This window comes from Meriones unguiculatus, chromosome 18, assembly GCF_030254825.1.
Source record: "Meriones unguiculatus strain TT.TT164.6M chromosome 18, Bangor_MerUng_6.1, whole genome shotgun sequence".
Lineage (NCBI taxonomy): Eukaryota > Metazoa > Chordata > Mammalia > Rodentia > Muridae > Meriones > Meriones unguiculatus.
In genome coordinates, this window is record NC_083365.1 from 75,231,933 (window position 1) to 75,250,651 (window position 18,719).

An 18,719-nucleotide genomic window follows, 5' to 3' on the forward strand; every position below is an offset into this window, starting at 1 on the left:
CAGCCCCGCCCCCCTTCATTCTCTCCTTTTGAAGCAACCTCATCTCTCTGAACAAGCTTAAGAAGTTCTCTGGATCAAAGCTGTCAGAAACCAGGAGGGTTTGGAACATGTGTCAGAGTAGGCAAAGGACCTGCAGCGCTCAAGCTCTGTCGTCGCCTGCCTGAGAGCTGTCCTGGCTGCATTCCTGCCTGCCTCCCTGGGCGGGCTAGACTCTCCAGCCCCCAGCTGCCTCTGACACCCCTACCTGTGAGGCGCTCCCAGGCCACACCTCCTGCACCCTCGCTCTGGGACCAAGGATCCTATAAACCAAGACTATGCCTTAGCACCCCGATGGTTGGGGGAGGCGGGGAGGCATTCCCAGCTTGCCTCCTCTACACCCCTGATGGGATCTTTGTCTCTTTGTTGTCACCTGAGGAACTCTGAGGCTTGGGGAAGCTTGCAGGATGGCGTAGTGAGTGCCTGCAGGCAAGTGTGCCAAGAGCACCCCACCCCTGAGCTCTGTTTAACCCACCTTTTCTTGGCCTTCCCCTTGGGCCTACCCCAAAGCTAAGAGTAGTTCCCTGCAGCCCTCAGCCGGACAGGCACCAGGTGCTCAGCCTAGCTGGGGAATCTCGCTCTTCTAGCCAGCACCTGCGCTCCGGAAGCTTTAGAGTTGGGAAAACAGTTGCATTGAGGGGTGCGGAGGAGCCTAGTGGGTTGAGGCCAGTAGCACCCAGAGGAGCGGGTTGATGAGCCCTGGGGTCTGAAAGGTGCACTAACCCAGAGAACGGGAGGAGGGCCTGGAGAGGAGATGAGAGAGGAGGGGAGAGGACGAGGGAGGGGCCCCGGAGCAGCTGCGGCGGGAGGGTAGGCGCAAGGTGGCTCCCCGCGGCCCGGCGCCCCGCGGCTCCCGGGGACGCGCCAGGCAGCCAATGGATGCGCAGAGGTGTACAGCAGATGGCGTCCGACTGCGCCGTTCCTTCCTCCTCCTTCTCGTCCTCCTCTTCCTCCTGCCTCAGTGCTGAGCAGCCAGAGTCGCCGCCGGGTTGCCAGACGCTGGAATGGGTGGTCTCCCAACACACTCCACCATCTTCACTGGGGAAGCTCGGGGCTCGGCGGCTCCCAGAGGCTGCGGCTGCGGCTCGGGCGAGGCTGGTGAGTGCGACCGCGCAGAGCCCCGAGCCCGCAGGGCTGGCGCCGCGGGTCCCTCGGCTGGCTGGCCGGGGTGGAGGAGGCAGCTGCCCCGAGCCGGGCGCCTCCCGCGCGGACTTTCCCGGCCAGGCAGCCTCCCTCGTCCCCGCTCCCAGCCAGTCGCGGGAACTTGGAGCCGGAGCCTTCGGCTCTGGGCTGCAGGAAGGGTGGGCTACCGGGTGCTTGGACCCGCTGAGCCGGCGGGCAGGCAGGGACACCCGTGAGACTGGGACCAGGTCTCAGGCAACCCGACCTATAAAGCGTGGGGCTCCAGCCCGCTTTGTGGGGACCTGTGACCGGAGCCCGAGGTTCCCCATCCTGTGCGGGGAACCTCGGAGCTTCCCGGTCCCAGCGCGGGCAGTTCTGTGGGGTTTTCAAACTGGTCGACCGAAGGGTGCCCCTTTGGGCAGCTCGGACTGCGAAATCCGCGCGTGGGTGCCCATGGACCCGAGAGGATACCTGAGCAAGCCAAGAAGTTTCGCGGCGTCCTCGGATTTATCCCTGCAGTGACAGAAGGCCACAGCAACAGTTTACATGCCCACCGTCTCCGAGGGGGCAAGGGGCCCCCTGAGGGAGAGGGGCGTCCACAGGTCGGACATGGTGCCACGTTGCTTTCTGAGAGGAAAATCGGGTCCAGCATGTGGGAGCGGGAGGCAAGGGGAGGAGAAGCATGCTCTCTGCTCTCCCCCGCCAGCCTTGCGTCTTGCATGTTCTGTCCACTATTAAAGTTACCTGAACAGGGAAATGAAACCCCGCTCTCTGGCGTCCCCATACATTGAGTCTTGAAGTTGGAAAGCTTGGAGTGTGTGTGTGTGTGTGTGTGTGTGTGTGTGTGTGTGTGTGTGGTCGGGTGAAGGCAGTAAGCATTCCCTGGCTCCTCTATTTCTTTCACTTACACACACACACACCCACACACACACACACACACACACACACACACACACACACACACACTCTAATAGAGACAGGCGTGCGATCTAATGGTACCTTTTTCTTTTGAAATCTTTAAAGAGCAAGCGTCCTTTCAGAGCCTTGTGATTCAGTTCTGTCCAGTGAGTAGGTGCAATGATATTAGGACTGTGGCATTCTCCAGAGAGCTGCAGGGTTCCTGGTGCTCTCTTCAGTGCTGGGGTGGTCTGCTGGCAGTTGGCTACTTCCCTCGTTCAAGCCTGTTTATGCTCTTGTATGTGGCGATCTGGCAGAAGGCGCCCACCTGGTGTTTTCTCAACACATCTGTGAGAGTTCATTATTATCAGAGGGGTAAGCCATGCAGGTAGGGCTCTCACCATCGTGTGTGTGTGTGTGTGTGTGTGTGTGTTGTGTGCACCTGAAGTTTCTTTTTGCCAGACTATCTTTGTGTGTTAGAGAGATCTTATCCCTTCTGGAATTTCAGAAAGCAATCTGGGTTTCTGGGTAGCTGAGAGGAGATGGTCTACAGGGACAACCCCCACAGTCTCCTCACTCTTGATAACACTCAGTTAAGGCTTTCTGCGAGCCACTTAAGGACACCACTAGCCAAATCAAAAGTCCTGTTCAGTGGTGAGTGCGGGCTCTGGTCTTTGCGGGTAAAGGTTATAGAAGTTCCTGTCTGGAGGCTTTCCTTTGATGCTCTCCTGTCTTCAAACCTCAGTGCCATTACTCACAGGAGCCTTCTTTGAAAACTTCATGTGACGGGTTCCCTGTTATCTGGGGAAGGTGTGTGTGTGTGTGTGTGTGTGTGTGTGTGTGTGTATGTGTGTGTGTGTGTGTATGAACAGCAGGAGTCCTCCAGCCTGGCTTCTAAGTTCCCTGTTATTTTGTACTTTGCACCCCCCTTCTGGAAGCTGAGGAGTGAGCACTCCTTTTCATGAAAACTTAAGTGAAAAAGAATTCCAATGATTTTTCTGGTCTGTGGCAACTTACAGCTATGCATCTAAAGAACTGTGGGGACAGTGTTGTCTTAGAGGGTGTGGAGAAGGCTTGCGTGCTCTCTCAGACAGGCCCAGAAGCAGTACCGGCTGACCTTTCAGGGTTCTGAAGACTCCCAAGGGCTTGGAGATGTGATTTCCACAAGAGTGCCGCCTGCTGATGGTGGACCTCATAGGTCTGTTGTGAGGTTTGAAACACAATGCGTTCATTCAATACTTACATCAGTATTTAAACTGATACTTAAAAAATATCTTTGCAATATTTCTTAATCTTTCTTTATTGTATTTTTTTAAATCCAAGTTGTTGCTTGTTAAAAACTTGAAAGGCAAGACAGAAAATAATCACTGATCACAAAACCATGTGAACACAGACTGCCGTTTTGAGGGCTGGCATTAATAAGTTGGTGACTACATGTGCAATTCTGTTCTCTGCTGAGCTTGTCTTTCCAGAGAAAAAGGCGTTGGAAGAAAATGGTACAACTAAGATGTTCTTCTTTAGAAAGGCACTTGAGAACTTTTTCTGCTTGCTGTGAATCTTATTTCTGAAATAATATTTTTTATTATATCTTCAAAAATGAAGTTTGTCTTTAAGTCATTGGCCAAAGAGACAGGATGAAAAGCTAGGATGGAAGTTAATGGAAGAGGAGTGTCTGAACAATTTTCAGTCTGTCACCCATTTTAATTCTACCTCAGAAGCTGAAGCTAGAGTAATACAATTCTTTTATAGGAAAAAAACCTTGTTCAAGCTGTAATTTTGATGTTTTGTACACCGTCGTAAAGATTAGGCATTAACGTGATGACGTTGATTGAGAAGCTTGAATAGAATAATGGAGAATAGCTGACTGGTCCTATTCAGTTAACAGTCAAAATGACAAATGATACGATATATTAAGTGAATGATTTAGATAAACAGATTAAAGAATTCTAAGTAGTGTCAACTCTACCAGGTGGTGGGGAAAGGAGGAAGAGCTCTACCAGCAACCACACTTCAGACGCTGTCCACAGACGACAACAGAAGGTTGGCGAGCTGTCCAGAGCCACTGCCACGGGCAGCACACGTTTCTAGAGTTCTGAGTACGAGTTTAACATACATTGTGCATTCTTTATGTTTCCACAAGGAGATATTTCTCAGTAAATAACTTTAAAAGACACTCAGCCACAATCACTGTAGCTTCCGGCAGCTTTCTAGCTACATACCATGAGTCCTTAATTTAGAGTTGTTAGCAGGATTAATATCTAAGTGATAATTAACACATCAAACCTGTGAAAGTGGGAGGACTTTTGGTCTGATTTAATTCTACAAGTTTACAACTGTGAGTCTGAGTGGAATCTCTGGGTTAGCACGAGTCAACTCACCGGCACCCTTGCTCCAAGTTAAATGTTTTTATCTTTACGTTTTCTCCTTCAAAACTTCTTCATTAATTGCAATTATCTCGTTGATTTTTGTGTAGGAAAGCATGGCTGTCAATATGAGCAGTTGTTCCCAATAATCCACTGGCGATTACTCTCTATTTTATTTCTTATTCTTTGACACTTTCACATCTGTATACACTGAGTTAACACCTATTGCTCTTGCTGATCCTCCTCGCTCTCCTGCTAAAATCTTCCTTCCTTCTCGCAAAGCCACTCGACTTTGATGTGTTTGTTGTTGATCCACTTTATTTAGTTGGGGTTGCATTCCTGAGCCTGAGTCCAGAATTATTTACTGAGAGAGTTTATCAGTGGCTATACCACCACAGAAAGTGACAGCCCCTCTTGCCACACCCATTAACCGCCCGTAGTCTGTCAGTGATGAGTTGGACATTATGAGCCCCTGCCTATCCAGGATAATGACGGCTACAATCTTCTATGTGTGTGTGCTTGCTGGTGGCCACAGCTGCCCTGAGTTCTGAGTGCAATGGCCGTTCCCTCTCCAGTGACACTTTCAGAGTTCCTCCTCAGCCCGCAAGCCTTACATTTTTAGGCTTTCTCCTCAGATATTCCTTGAGCCTTGGAAGGGTGACGTAAATGTCCTGTTTCCAGCTGGTGGTAGCTACTAGATCAAGTATTCCATCTCTAGTGGGAAGCAGGGGATTGGTGAAATTCAGTTATTTTTTTATTGTTTGGTGAAAGTTTAGAACACTAGAGGTGCTGTGGAATAGATTCCACTGTCGGTAAAAGCTTGTGGTTACTGCAAAGGGTGGAGAGTTGAACTCACACTCAGCTTGTCATGTGAACAGTTGAGTCTTGTGGCTGGTGCTTGTAGGAATCGGAGCCTTTCAGCATGTGACTGTACTACAGAGCTGGCTAACATTCAGTGCATTTCAGAGCATCTCAGGAACCATACTAGCTTTTGGCTATTCAGTGTTTGCGATTAAAGAATTCTAAAACAAGAACTCCTTGCTGTGATGGGAGCATCTTTTTTCTTTTTTTTTTTTAAGTAAAGAAAAGTTTCTCATGAAGGAGAGTCAAACTCCTGACCTAGAGGAGGGAATCCACTGAGTATGGCCGTGTTTCTTGTAGCCAACAAAAGTCCATCAGCACCAAAGGAGAAGGAATTTGCAGCAAGGACTACAATGCTTGCTTTTGATTTTGCCTCTCTAGGCATATTTTAATTGTGAGCCCTTTGTAATTAAATATGCAGCAGCTAAAAACAGAATCCCAAAGTAACTAATATACAACTGATTTCTCAACGCCTTGACTGTGGAAACAGCTCTTTGCTATGTTCCACTTGCCTGCATGAGGGCTGGCTGCGGATTGCTGTCCTGGCATGATGTTTCTGAACAGCCCATTACTTTTGGAAGAATCACAACATTGAGAAGAACTCTAAACTTCGTGGCAATCAGGCACGGTCGCCTTGTCGTGGTCTGCAGCTTTGTAGTAATGCGTGTTTTAGTTCTGGGCTCTCTGAGATGGGATTTTTAAAGCATACCATGCAGTAGGCATAAGGGAAGTGTTTTAATTATAGCAAGACTGAAGCTGGTGGTAATGTCTTTCTGAGTTTGCTTCTGGGCGCTTCACTATTGATTTTAAGCTTTTGTGCTTATGTGAGACATTTTTGGGGAGTGATTTGGCCATTGTGATTGATATGGTCCCACAGGATATAAAAATATCAAAGTATGTCTGCATTCTTAGGTGTTTGGTAGGCGGCCCCCCCTAACTTTCCTTAGCAGGTCGTGATTCAGCTACTAGGAACATCACCTCTTGGGGATGTTGCGTCTTTCAGCTGGTGCGTACCTGAGTGCTAGCAGTTGTAATATTGTAACATTATCTCTGACGTCTTTAGTCACAACAAGAATAAGTGCAGCTATTGGCACCATATGTAGTTGAATTTAAAAATCTGTTGGCATTTATATTGTAGTGTTTTGCCTATAACATATATGTCTATTTAAACACGTGAGTGCTGATTATCTCAAGGTATCAAAACCCCTTTCAGCTGAGTTATCAATTCATATAAAACCACTGCACTTTCAGCTTGAGTTGGTTCTCTAAAGAAACATAAGAATGCTTAAGCACAGAGCACGCACGAAACAAGAATACTTGTTGCAGGGGCAGAGCTAAATTTCTAATCCAGCACATCCACTGAAGGGCTAGATTATCTCCCCACAGCTGTTCGGACCCTTCATCAAAATTACATGGACAGGAGGAATTTGATAGTATTGTTTTTTTCAGGGAAAAAAAGGAGTTATTTTTTCCCTGCCTCCTACATTTATAGTCTTTAGAGTTAAATGAGTTTACCTCATGCCAACTTCCATTCATTTTGAAACTTTGTTTTATACAAATTATCACATTGCTTAAACTTTAATGTCTCCTGCCCAGCCACGGAGAGGTGAGGTGCTTATGCTCTCAAAGATTCTGTGAGGAAAAATCTTCAATATTTTCTTTGAGATTTCTTTGTATGTTTTTAACATTGATTTATCTAGCAATGTGTGTGAGAGAAAGAAGGAGACAGAGAGAGATAGAGAGAAGAAGACAAAGAGAGAGGGAGAGAGAGAGAGATCTTGCATAAGCATATGCCCACATATGTGTGGAGGTCAGAGAGAACAACTTGTATCAGTCAGTTTTCTCTCTTCTCCATGTAAATTCTGGGGCTTGAACCCAGGCTTTCACGATTGGGGGCAGACACCTTTCTTTGCTAAGCCGCTTTGCCGGTCCTCTTCTGGATTTCTTGTGACTAAACAGGCATTATTAGATGGTCTCTGAAAAGCCAAGAGGCTACTTCTATAGAAATTTAACGTTCTAGATCCTATGTCACTTTGCACTCGTGCAGTTGTTAACTTCCCGTCACCTGCCCTTTTCTCTTAAACCTGTCTCTTTCAAGACACCCACAAGACTCACACCTACCCAACAAGTCTGCACTTTTTCTCTCCACCTCCTCTCTCAGCAGTAATCCAAATTCTACTTGTGAGTTAAAACCAAGTTTTAATTATGTTTTCACTGAGATTTCTCTGATTAGGGTAGTTCATAAAGTCTTTTTTTTCCCCCAAACAACTCAGGGGGTAAAATCTAATTTTATTGTTTGATTGAATCTGTTTCCTCATTAGCAGCTATTGGTAGAGTTCTGATGGCAAAGGCCTTGAATGAGAAAGGACAGCCATCCCTACTGAGAATTCTGGGAAGTGCTGCAGAGGAGAAAGAGACAGGGGCCTAGGTGACAACAGACATTTGAGGACATATTGGGAGAGGCCTCACGGTACAAAGATGGACAAGGGCAGTGGCTGCCAATTATCAGTGATCTTTTACGTGCTTCTCATCAGGCTGAGTGAAGGCTGTGTCTAATTCCGTTAACTGCTATTTTAAAGCAGGAAACATTCTCAGTATCATTTTTCATATTACGGTGTTGGGACTGAGGGGACCTTGGCACTTTTTTTTTTTATGACCTTTCCTAGCAAGATATGAAACAAGCAAGCAAGCAAACAAACAAATAAAGAAAAACAATATCAACAAAACAATCCCTTCAAAACCAAACCAAACCAAACCAAACCAAACCAAACCAAACCAAACCAAACCAATTCTGCTCAAATCTACTTTAGTGGACCAGTTTGTTTATCAGGGTTACTTCCAAGAGAATGCATGTCTTAAAGATAGCTGCATCCCTGAAAGGTCTGCACAGTTATGGGTTATGACACACACAAGCTGTACTCCTCAAATGACCTTTGGCAGCTTGGCAGGTACTCTCCTCTCCCCAGCAGCCGTTACATATGTAGCCTTAGAAAGGGGCCTTGTAAATTTTAGGAGCTTCCGGAGACTTGTGAGTTTTGTTGACTTTCTGAGTCTTGTAAATTTTTGTTCCATCCTGAATCTTAAAGAACCAGGGGAGTGGGGTAGCTGTGGGGTGAGGGGTAAGGGGTGAAGGAGTGTGCGTTTGGGGCTGAGGGGTGGTTTCAGTTGATAAGCGATGGCTAAGCCAAAGGCACCTTGTCTAAGGCCAAAGAAGTTGCAAAACCCAGGGAGTGAAGATGCTGCATTTTAGTTGGCTTCCCAAGGAACTTATACCAGCTTCAGGCCTGAACAATTCCCACCACATTCATGTTCCTTTTCGTTAGTCAACACAGAACTGTTTGACCAGCTGTGTGGGACCATAGCTTTGAAATTAGCACAGAGAAGAAAAGACGGTGGAAGGTCCTCAGATGGGAACAGGAGTGGATGGTGGTGGCCGTGGTCATGCCTGGGATTGGGTTGAGAGAGCTGGGCAGGTGATGTCCCTCTTCATTGTACCCGCTGGAGGTGTCCTTCCTAGGAGATGACTTCACTGAGAGAATGGAGCTGTTCCCGAGTGAAGCGTATGTGAGAAATCAGAGTGTGGTTTTCATCTTTAAAATATTTTATTTTTATTATTTATTTGTGTGGCTGGGTGGACATCTGCCTGCACATGCCTGCAGATCTCCACAGAGGTCACGGGAGGCATGAGCTGCCCTGGAGCTTGAGTTAGGGTCCACTGTGATCCACTTTATGGAAGGGCCAGGAATTGAACCTGGATCTTCTGTAAGAGTGGCAAGCACCCTTTAACTCTCTCTACAGGCCCCAAATCATGTTTTTAACTATCTTTTTATTATGCTTGCAAGATGGCTCCATAGGTTAAAGTGCTTTCTGGAAAACCCCGGCAACCCGACTTTGATTCCCAGAACCCACAATTAACAGCAGGAATTGATTTGTAAAAGTCGTCCTCTGACCTCCGCACACATGTGTAGCACATGTGTATCTACACCAACGCACGCACACACACACACACACACACACACACACACACATGCATACAAATAATAACAAAAATAAAAATGATTAAAACATTTAAAAAGAACTTTTTATTGGAAAGCTCTTACTGGGTCAGCAGGAGATATTTTGGCATGGAGTTCTGTGGGATTGTATAATAAACCCATGTCCCATACTGATGTCTCTTAACATTTTGCACAGAAATATAGCAATTGGAATATGACCAGTTTCCCTCTTTGCTTCTGACAGAATCATATATAAAGAAGTGCAAAGAGTTGGAGTTGCAAAGAGATTTTTTTATTTTTTTTAACTCATTCCAGGAGTGAATATTTTCATATTCAGAGCTGTCTGCAAATGTGATAGGTTGTCTCAGAAATGTGAGCTCCCATCTTTGCAGATGCTCAAGTGAAGGATAAACAGCTATATTACAGAGGATTATGCAGAGAGGGCACATGGACTGACGGCTTCCTGTCCACACCACCTTCCAGATGCTGCCATACATGTATTAGTTTATGGAACTGCCTTTAAAAACTTCCGAGGGGGGCTGGCAAGATGCTCCATTGCTGAAGTTCATGTCACAGAGCATGAAAAACTGAGTTCAATTCCCCAGAATCCAGAACAGCTGAGCGTGGTGATATGTGCTGCTTTCAGTTCCTGGCCCTTACGATAGACTCTAACTCCAGCTCCAGGGTGCGCATGCCTCTCTTTGGCCTCTGCGGAGACCTGTATGCCTGTGTAGGCAGACATTCGCACATCCACCCAAACAAATAATGAAATATATTTTAAAATGAAAAGCACACTGTGATTTCTCACATATGCTTAACTCAGGAAGAGCCCCCATTTCCACCAGCACGTAGACACAGGAGGATCGCTGGTGTTGAGTCAGAGAGTTCTAGGCCACTGAGAGACCCTGCCTCAGAGAGAGAGAGAGAGAGAGAGAGAGAGAGAGAGAGAGAAGGCTAAGCACTAGGATTAAACATCTTCATCACCACATCCAGATCTTACTGTTAGAATTTATTATTATGACTGTTGCTGTTGTTGTTTTGTAATAGTAACTAAACTGAGCTAGTCGGGATCTCCCCTCACAGTGTGGCTCTGGAACAGCGCTCTCAACAGCAATAGACGGTGACACGAGTACAAAGCACATGCTCACACTTATGTGTCCTAGTAGTCGTATTTGAAAAGAAAGAAAAATGAAATTAATTTTAATATTAGTAAAATATGCTATTAGACCTGCATATCTATGCATTTCATTTCAAAATGTGTAGATTATAGAAAAGTCATTCATGAAATGCTATAGACCTTTGATGTAATATGTCTCAAAATCCCATCTGTATTTTAAAACTGTATTCAACGAGCACCAGGTGCTTGTAGTTTTGTATGGTGGGCACCATGTTGTGTGTGCCTAGAACCCACACTCACAATAATTTCAGTCCTCCAGTTGCTTTTGACGGCCACGTTGGCTTCTCAGTCACATGTCCCAGTCTCTACAGAGGTTTATCAAGCTAACCTTTGGATACTGGTGTGAATGGTGCTGTGGGGAGACTCGGGAACCACACAGCTCGCCGAGTCAGCAAAGGGTCTGGGCAGCTACATGCATGCACCCGTACGCACACACAAGCCCTGTCTCTCAGAGGCAGTTAGTGCAGCTATCTGTAGGACTTCTGTGTCTCTCGACCGTGAAAGGCTAACCCGCGCGCACCTTCCACTGGTGGAGATGAAATGTATGTGCCTGCCTTCCCCTTGGCAGGTGTGCGTGCAAATTGTAATCGCCAGATCACTCTTTCTCCTGTCTCCCAGCTCACAAACCCCCATGTCTTTTGTCCTTTTCATTGTCCATTTCCGTGGGTTTGCTAGAGTCTAGCTGTGGCCCACCACACGGGGCATTTGTCCGTTTGCAGGGAGTGTGTGGAAATAAATGACAAACTTTAAGCTGAGGCTACCTGAATGCCCAGTATATACCTGACGTGCTTTGCTTGGTCCTCTTCCCCACATCCTCGTTGTGATGACTGCAGCCAGAAGTGACACGCGACCCACCAGAGTGATATTTCTGGACAAATTCTAGTAATTGTTTGGTAGGATTGATTCATTTCCTGACAGGTTGCATTTTTCTCAGAGAGCTGAAGGGCTTTTCTGAAGTTGAATTTCTGACAGGAGCCGGCCCTCTGGGCTGTGACATCATTCGGTTGAAAAATCAGAGTATGGCTGTCCTCCCATTGTGAGGAACACATGGATTCTTGTGTTTGTCACTGCAACATCTCTGAGCTGAACATGCTAGCGTGAAACTTCAATAATCTCAAGTCCAGTTTTTTTGTTTTTGTTTTTTTGGTAGAGACACACTGCACAGGGATCTTAAACAGAATTTAGCTGCTCAGGGAGATATTGAGAGTTGAGAACTTTATAGTAAACTTCCTCGTGCAGATACATTCTAAGATATGTCATCTGACGGCATGCACATGCTTATCAGCTGCTGCGTGTGGACCATGGAGGCGGAAGACTTGAAGCATAATGCCTGTGCACATGATGCATTTCCCAGTAAAACTCTTATTTTAGCCACTTCTTGGAAAGAAAAACTAAGTAATTTGCACACAGCGATACGAGCTGGTGTGAAGTGTAAGGTGTGTTTGTAAGCTATATGAATAAAGTCAAAGGCAATTTGATGAATCCCTGCTGTGCCCATCGCATGGAATAGATAAAATCAAGTATAGAGTACCAATTTCAATGTAGAAATTTCATAGAGAGGAGATGTGTTCATCTTCCTTCCTTGGCAAATTGAATCACCTTCTCATATACCTGTCACCTCTGCTTGTTTGCATGCTCATTCCCCGTGGAGAGCAATGCTCAAACATCACGTGTTGGGCTGGAGAGATGGCTCAGTGGTTAAGAGTTGCTCTTTCAGAGGATCCAGCACCCCTGTCAGGTTGGTCACAACCACTCTAGCTCCTAAAACTCTGACACGTTCTTTTGGCCACTGTGGGCAGCTAATTGTCCGAATTGGTCATCTCTGTTGATGCCATTTATTGACTTCTAATTAATCAACTAGACCAGAGTAAAACTGTAATCTTCTAAAAGAAAGAAATCGTTTTCAGCACAGGGGGAGAGGGAGCGGTTCACACACAGGAAAACTCGGTTATGGCCACATTCAGAATTTTATTGGAAAAAGTGTATTGAGAGTGAGGAACCTATTCATCAAGTCGTACTTTGTAGTGCTAAACTGTGAGCAATGGCTGAAGCTACATTCAGATCTGTCTAAGGTACTGACTAAGGTGCATCACAGTTGCGAACCACTCCACAAGTATGTGTGTAGATTTGGGTTTGCTCTCCGGCATCATCTCTGAAGTGTGAGTGCATGTGTGTGCACAGGCACATACGCATCACACATACACACTGTGCGTGTTTCTATATGCCCATGTGAGGATGGCAGTATCTACCGAAAAATACAGAGCTAAATAATTCCTGGCTTATTGGTTAGTATCTATGAGCAAAAGGAATCAGTGAGAAGATTGTGGGGACAGTGTCAGCCGAGAATCTGACTGTGGGCAGCGCCATCGGCACGGAGCTCAACTTGAGTGGACTGGCTTTGCGAGCCCAGTGTGAGTGCTCCGTGCGGGTACTATTTACCCAGCTGCTGTGTGCAGTGATACGCCAGTTTCCCCGGGACAGGGAGTTTTCATGGAGTTGTGTATAAATATGGGGGGGAGTGCTTCAGAGAAAAAGGTGCAGGTATGGGGGTTTATCAGTGAAGAGAGCCTGTACTCAGAGAGATAGTTAGGAAGTTATTTGTTTCTGTCGCAGTTTTGCAACTGTTTGATCCTGACTACACACACTATTCTTTAATGCTGATTGCTGCTACCCTGCTTCCCTCTGAAATCACATTGCATGTAACACTTTCAAATTAATGGCATGCAAAACATGTTTAGGGCTTGTTTGAAACGCCACCCCTGCTGCATGCTGGCCACGCCGGCTTGTCCTTGTTTACTGTTCTGTGAAAAGCAGCACGGCATTCTCAAACTCCGTGGTTTCCAAGCTTGTGAAGTTCATAGTCTAAATTCAGTGAGACCCAAATCCTTCTAATCTAAGATAAACAGTTTTGTCTTGGTGTTTGCCATTGTGTTGAAGGGACAGAATTATCCATTGATTTGGCAAGCGCGCATGTTTGGTAAATTACAACAAGATGAAAGCACCTGGAACAGTGAGGTAGTCATTCAGGCCCAACAACAGAGAGTGGGAGTTCTCAAAATAGCATGAAGTCATTTATGCCGTGACGCCTTTTAGACATACAAATAGGAGGAGAGGATATCGGAGGGGTACAGAGGCATAGGTAAACACACACACACACACACACACACACACACACACACACACACACACACCTGGATGACAGGAAGGCAAAGAGAGGCTGAGCAATGAAAGGCAAATACCATGTCCAGCTTTGGTATCAGATGTGTTTACAAATAGTCTTTGGTTTAAACAAATGGAAGGATTGGAAGGAGTAGAGAGAAGGAAAGCCTTCTGCTTCTGTGACATAAGCACCAGGGATGGAGGGGTCTCTGCAGCCTCATTAGAGTGTGTTATATGCAGTTAGGAGAAGCTTTGTGGATAACAATGTGTTTGGCACTTTCCTGTTCCTGTGATAGGATACCCTGACCCGCCTGTACCACCCCCCCACAAAAAAGCAAGTAGGGGAGACTGGTTTACCTTGGATTACAGTTCTAGAGGTGGGGGGATACCATCATGGTGGGGAATGCAGAAAGGCATGACAACAGTAGCATAAGGCTGGCCCTGCAGTCAGGAAGCATAGTGATTCCACACCTTCTGATCACAGGAAGCAAAAGTGGAGAGAAAGCGGAAGCAGGAAGTGGGGCAAAGCTATACAAACTCAAAGCTTGCCCCCAGTGGCATACCTCCTCCAGAAAGGCTGCACCTCCTCCAAGTTCCATACGCTCCCCAAACAGCAGGGAAACCTGTTCAGGTACATGTGCCTGTGGGGGACATTCTCATTCAAACTACACTCAAGAGCCACAGCAAATGGTGGGAAATGGAAGCCTGGGCAACAGTAAATGTGAAGTGTTTTTCATTCATGGAACAGGCAAGCTATAGTCTTCCATGTATAAACAGGAGCTCTCCTCCTGAATGCCTTTCCAGTTACAGTTTCCTGCCTTGCATTCTTTTCAGATTCTAGCTCTGCAACTAGTATGTTGGTCTCTCCATCTTAGACTTAGGCTTGGAGTTACCTGGGCTGGTCTGGATTACAGCTGAAATACAGCTTGTCACACAAAGCTACAGACTCATTCCTAGTTGTCAAGTTCAGTGGTTGTTTTCCAGTCAGTTTTTATGATGAAGAAGAATATGGGCAATTGAAGGCTCTGGAGAGGTGACTCAGAGATTGAAGTTCCAGCCAGACAAGCGGGAGGACCTGAGTTTCATCCCTCGAAACCACAATTAAGTGGACTGTGGTTGTACACAGCTGCAGACCCAGTGCTGAAGAGGTGGAGATGAGATGGTCCCGGGCCTCACTGGGCAGCTGCTCTATTGATCTGCTGATCTCCATGTTAGTGTGGGATCCTGTTTCACAAATTATGGTGAAGAGGAATCAAGAACGATAATCACATGTACACACACACGGATCTCACTACACTAGAGAAGCCAAGTATGCACTGGCAAAGTCCTTATCATCCTGCCGTTTTGAGTCTCAATTCTAAAGTTGCCAACATAAGCACTGAAGAGTCAGACAAAAAAAATAAAAAGCGTAATCTTGCAAAGTGGAAGAGAAAGAAGTGCAGCATTCTTTGCCGAGAGAGAAGAGAGAAAGAAAAAAATGGAAAAGAATTGCTGCAAACTCAGGTTGAAGGTGGCATATTTGCCTTTTCCAATTAAGCAGGCTGTGAGTGCATCAAAGGCAGCTTGACTCTGATTTATGGATGAGATAGCAACGTTTTAGGGCACACAGCCTAGTATCTATATGGAGGTAGTGAGTGCTGCAAGAGGGTGGATGTGTTTCCCCTCCAAGAGGACTTTGCCGCCAGGAACTCAAAGGGAGCAGGCCCACAGGAGTGTCAGGATGAGCGGGCTCCTCACACAGGCCCTCGGAGCCTCCAGTGCTTGTTGATCCTGCTCGTTGAGAGAGTGAAGGGCGCGCTTGTAGAATACTCTGGCCAACAGCACTGCCACCAAAATCCTCCCCCAGGAACACTGACATCCACTTGAATGGTTCTCTACTCATTTGGTGGTCTTATTGCCACGGGCTGGGTCCACCTGCTTTCTTTACCCTGCTCTTCTGCTCAAAATTCACCACTAGCTTCTTGCTATTCAAACTGTCCCTCTAAGCCTGGAGCTCTGCAATCTTCTTGGTCTTCTGTGTCTTCCCTTGTTTTCCTCCTGCAGACCTGGAGCAGCCTCATTTGGCACAGGAGCGTTCACTGTGTGTTTCTCTTTCCTGTGGCTCAGGACAGCACTGGCTTCTCGGTTACCTGCCTCTGTGCCTCCTTCCCCACCCTAGATGAGGAAGCACAGTGCCCATACCACGTAGTACTCCAGACAAACAGGCTGACTCTGCCATCCTAGCCAGGCCATTCTAATCCATTTGCATTCTGCACAGGAATTTACACCTAAGACAAGACAAGCTGGGGATTTATAGTTACGTGATGAATGTTTTGATGTGCCTATAATATGTTTTAAAAGAATCTCTATTAACTAGTAATTGCTGCTGGGGTTTTTCAATAAAATTTTAGATACACGTTTCACATACTGGGTTTATTCCAGGTTTAATCTGCTCCCTTTTTCCCCTCCCTCCTTTTCCCTCCCCCTCCCTCTACTCTCCTCCATTGTCCTCTCCTCTCTTATGTATTCCTCACCTCCTTTGCCCCTTTTCCTTCCTTCCTTCCTTCCTTCCTTCCTTCCTTCCTTCCTTCCTTCCTTCCTTCCTTCCTTCCTTCCTTCCTTCCTTCCTTCCTTCCTGTGTAGCCCAGACTGGCCTGGAACTCATGACCCTCCTGTCTTGCTCTCCCAGGGCTGAGCTTGCAGGCATGCCCCTCCATGTTTTGTTCCACATGTACTTCTCTGTCACTCTCTTCCTTTAGCCAGAAACTGTCAATTTAAGGAAATTAAAGAGCTAGGAGAGTTTGAAGTAGAGAAATGTTAAATCAGTTTTTGAAAGGAGAAAAGACACAGTAAAGCCACTGTAAGAGCTGGAGCTGGTGATTGTTGAGAACCTTCCCAGAGCCCTGAAGCCAGCTTTAAGGCAAGGGAGGACTCTGAGCGCCCAGATGCTCTGCCAGGAGATTTATCTGGTGAAAAAGAACACATCAGCTCATTTTTAAAAAGAAACTCAGGACATCAAAACCATCCCCAAAGTACCCTTCAAATCCAACAAGTCAAGCAAAACCACAGTTAATGACACACTTGTTTTCATCAGAGCTGGCATTAAGTAAAATTTATACCACATTCAAGTTTACATTTATAGTTTCATTGTGTGCTACATGCACACTTGAGGACGCTGAATTCCCACCGTGTGATTTCTACATTATTATTATTTCTTTTTGGGGACACTTATATTTCATTAAGTAGGTATCAAAGTTTCCTGGAGATCTATTTGTTTCATGGTGTGTTACTGACTGTGTGTGTCATGTGTATTTTTCTTAACGACAAGTCCTCAATCAGAAAACCAAGTCCTAATCATAATTTGAAATACTTTTCCTTGGGAAAACATTCAGTTTATCACATTCATTCATTTGTTTACGGGAGGAACGCACAGATGCTGCACACGCATGTGCAGCTCAGAGAACAATTTGCAACAGTGAGTTTTCCACGTTTGCCATGTGGGTCCTGAGGGTCAGTCATGCTATCAGCTATGACAGCGAGGGCGTCACCTGCTGAGCCACCTCAGAGGTCCTCATCACCCAATATATGACCCAGTTTTTAGAGCATAAAAACCGTGTCTTTATTGATGAATGGCATCAAGAGAAATCCTGTTCTGGTGTAAATGTTCCGGTTTTGCTGCAGTTCATAAGCCTTGCACTGTATTTGGACACTGGTAGCCTCTAGGAGCTAATCTAAGCATTTCCTAAATGAAGTGCACTAGAGTGAAAACAGAGAGACTCCACTGAATATAGGCTAACCTCTCTCTGATAACTTAGAGGACTTGGAGGAAGTTGGATCATTCCCAGAAACATGAAGAAAATCAATTACTATTGAATAAGACTATAAAATATGTTTATTTAAGTTTTCTGGGATTGTAGTCATATAATAGATGGCATTTTACTTTACCAGGAACAGAAAAGTAGACCCGTTCAGTCAACCAGAGATTTATATAAGGAGGCAAACAGACTAGTGTTTGATGTGATGAGACTGACCCTATGGAGCTGATGTCAAGTTTGCTAATAAGGGTGTATGTTTAGAATACGGGAGAAACTATAGGGAGAAAAGGAGCCTGGTCTGAATCTGGGCAACAGGGGTGGATTAGTAAAATGTATGAACTATCTACCATGAGTTTGGTGTGTGTGTGTGTGTGTGTGTGTGTGTGTGTGTGTGTGTGTCTGCCTGTCTGTCTCCCTGACTTAGTCTGCTTTGTTTTGTTGGGACAGAACACCTGGGATCGGGAATTTATAAGACATACCATTGTATTTCAAAAAGTTATAGAAGTTTGCAGGTGGGGCACCTCTTTGCCATGCTCTCAACAGTAGAAAGTCTGTGTCTTATGTGACAAAAGAGAAAACCTGTTCCCATGAATGTTTCCAATGTGGATATTAACAAGGTCACAACCTGAACACATTCCTTTGGGTTCTATTTCCCAACATTTCTGCTTGAGGATTAAGTTTCAAACACATGATTATTTTTGGAAGGAGCAAAACCCTTCAAAGCAGCATAGTAGTTCCTGTCCATTTAGGTTATTATAACAAAATCCCTCTTCTATGTGGATCTTTGCCTGGGATGTGTATATAAATACAGGCAGAAGGAAGAAGAGAACAAAGAAAGTAAAAGGGGCTGATTGTGGTGGTGCGTGCTCTTAACCCCAGTGCTCAGAAGCAGAGCCACAGGAACCTCAAGTTCAGTACCAGCCTGGCCTACAGAGCAAGTTCCAGGGCAGCCAGCACCTGTCTCAATGAGCAAGCAAAAATAGCAGCCTCATGAAATGCATGGGTGTTAAAAGCAACAGCTAAGAATTACTAAGAGTCTGGGTTTTTAGTTTGTAGAGTGCTTACCTAGCATGCATGAAGCCCTGGGCTTGATCCTAGCACTGGATAAACCAGTCATATTGGTGTTTGCCTATACTTCCAGCACTTGGGAGGTGGAGGCAGAACGATCAGGAGTTTAAGGTCATCTTCAGCTATACATTGAGTTCAAGATTATCCTTATGAGACCTTATAATATGTCAGAAAATTAAGCCAATTAAGAAATAAAAATCAATGTATTCTTTCTTGTGAAGTGACTTAAATATGTTTGTGTCATAGT

The 18,719-nt window shown here is 45.7% G+C and overlaps 1 protein-coding gene across 1 annotated transcript in view; it reads left to right on the forward strand.

Annotated features, from left to right (window-relative positions):
- The first annotated feature begins 818 nt into the window (after nucleotides 1-818).
- The window catches only part of Thsd7b (thrombospondin type 1 domain containing 7B), an 844,758-nt gene continuing 826,857 nt past the window's right edge, over nucleotides 819-18,719 (forward strand). Inside the window, exon 1 of the mRNA XM_060372003.1 lies at nucleotides 819-1,134. The gene's annotated coding sequence lies outside the window, so the exon portion shown is untranslated. The remainder of the gene's footprint in view (nucleotides 1,135-18,719) is intronic.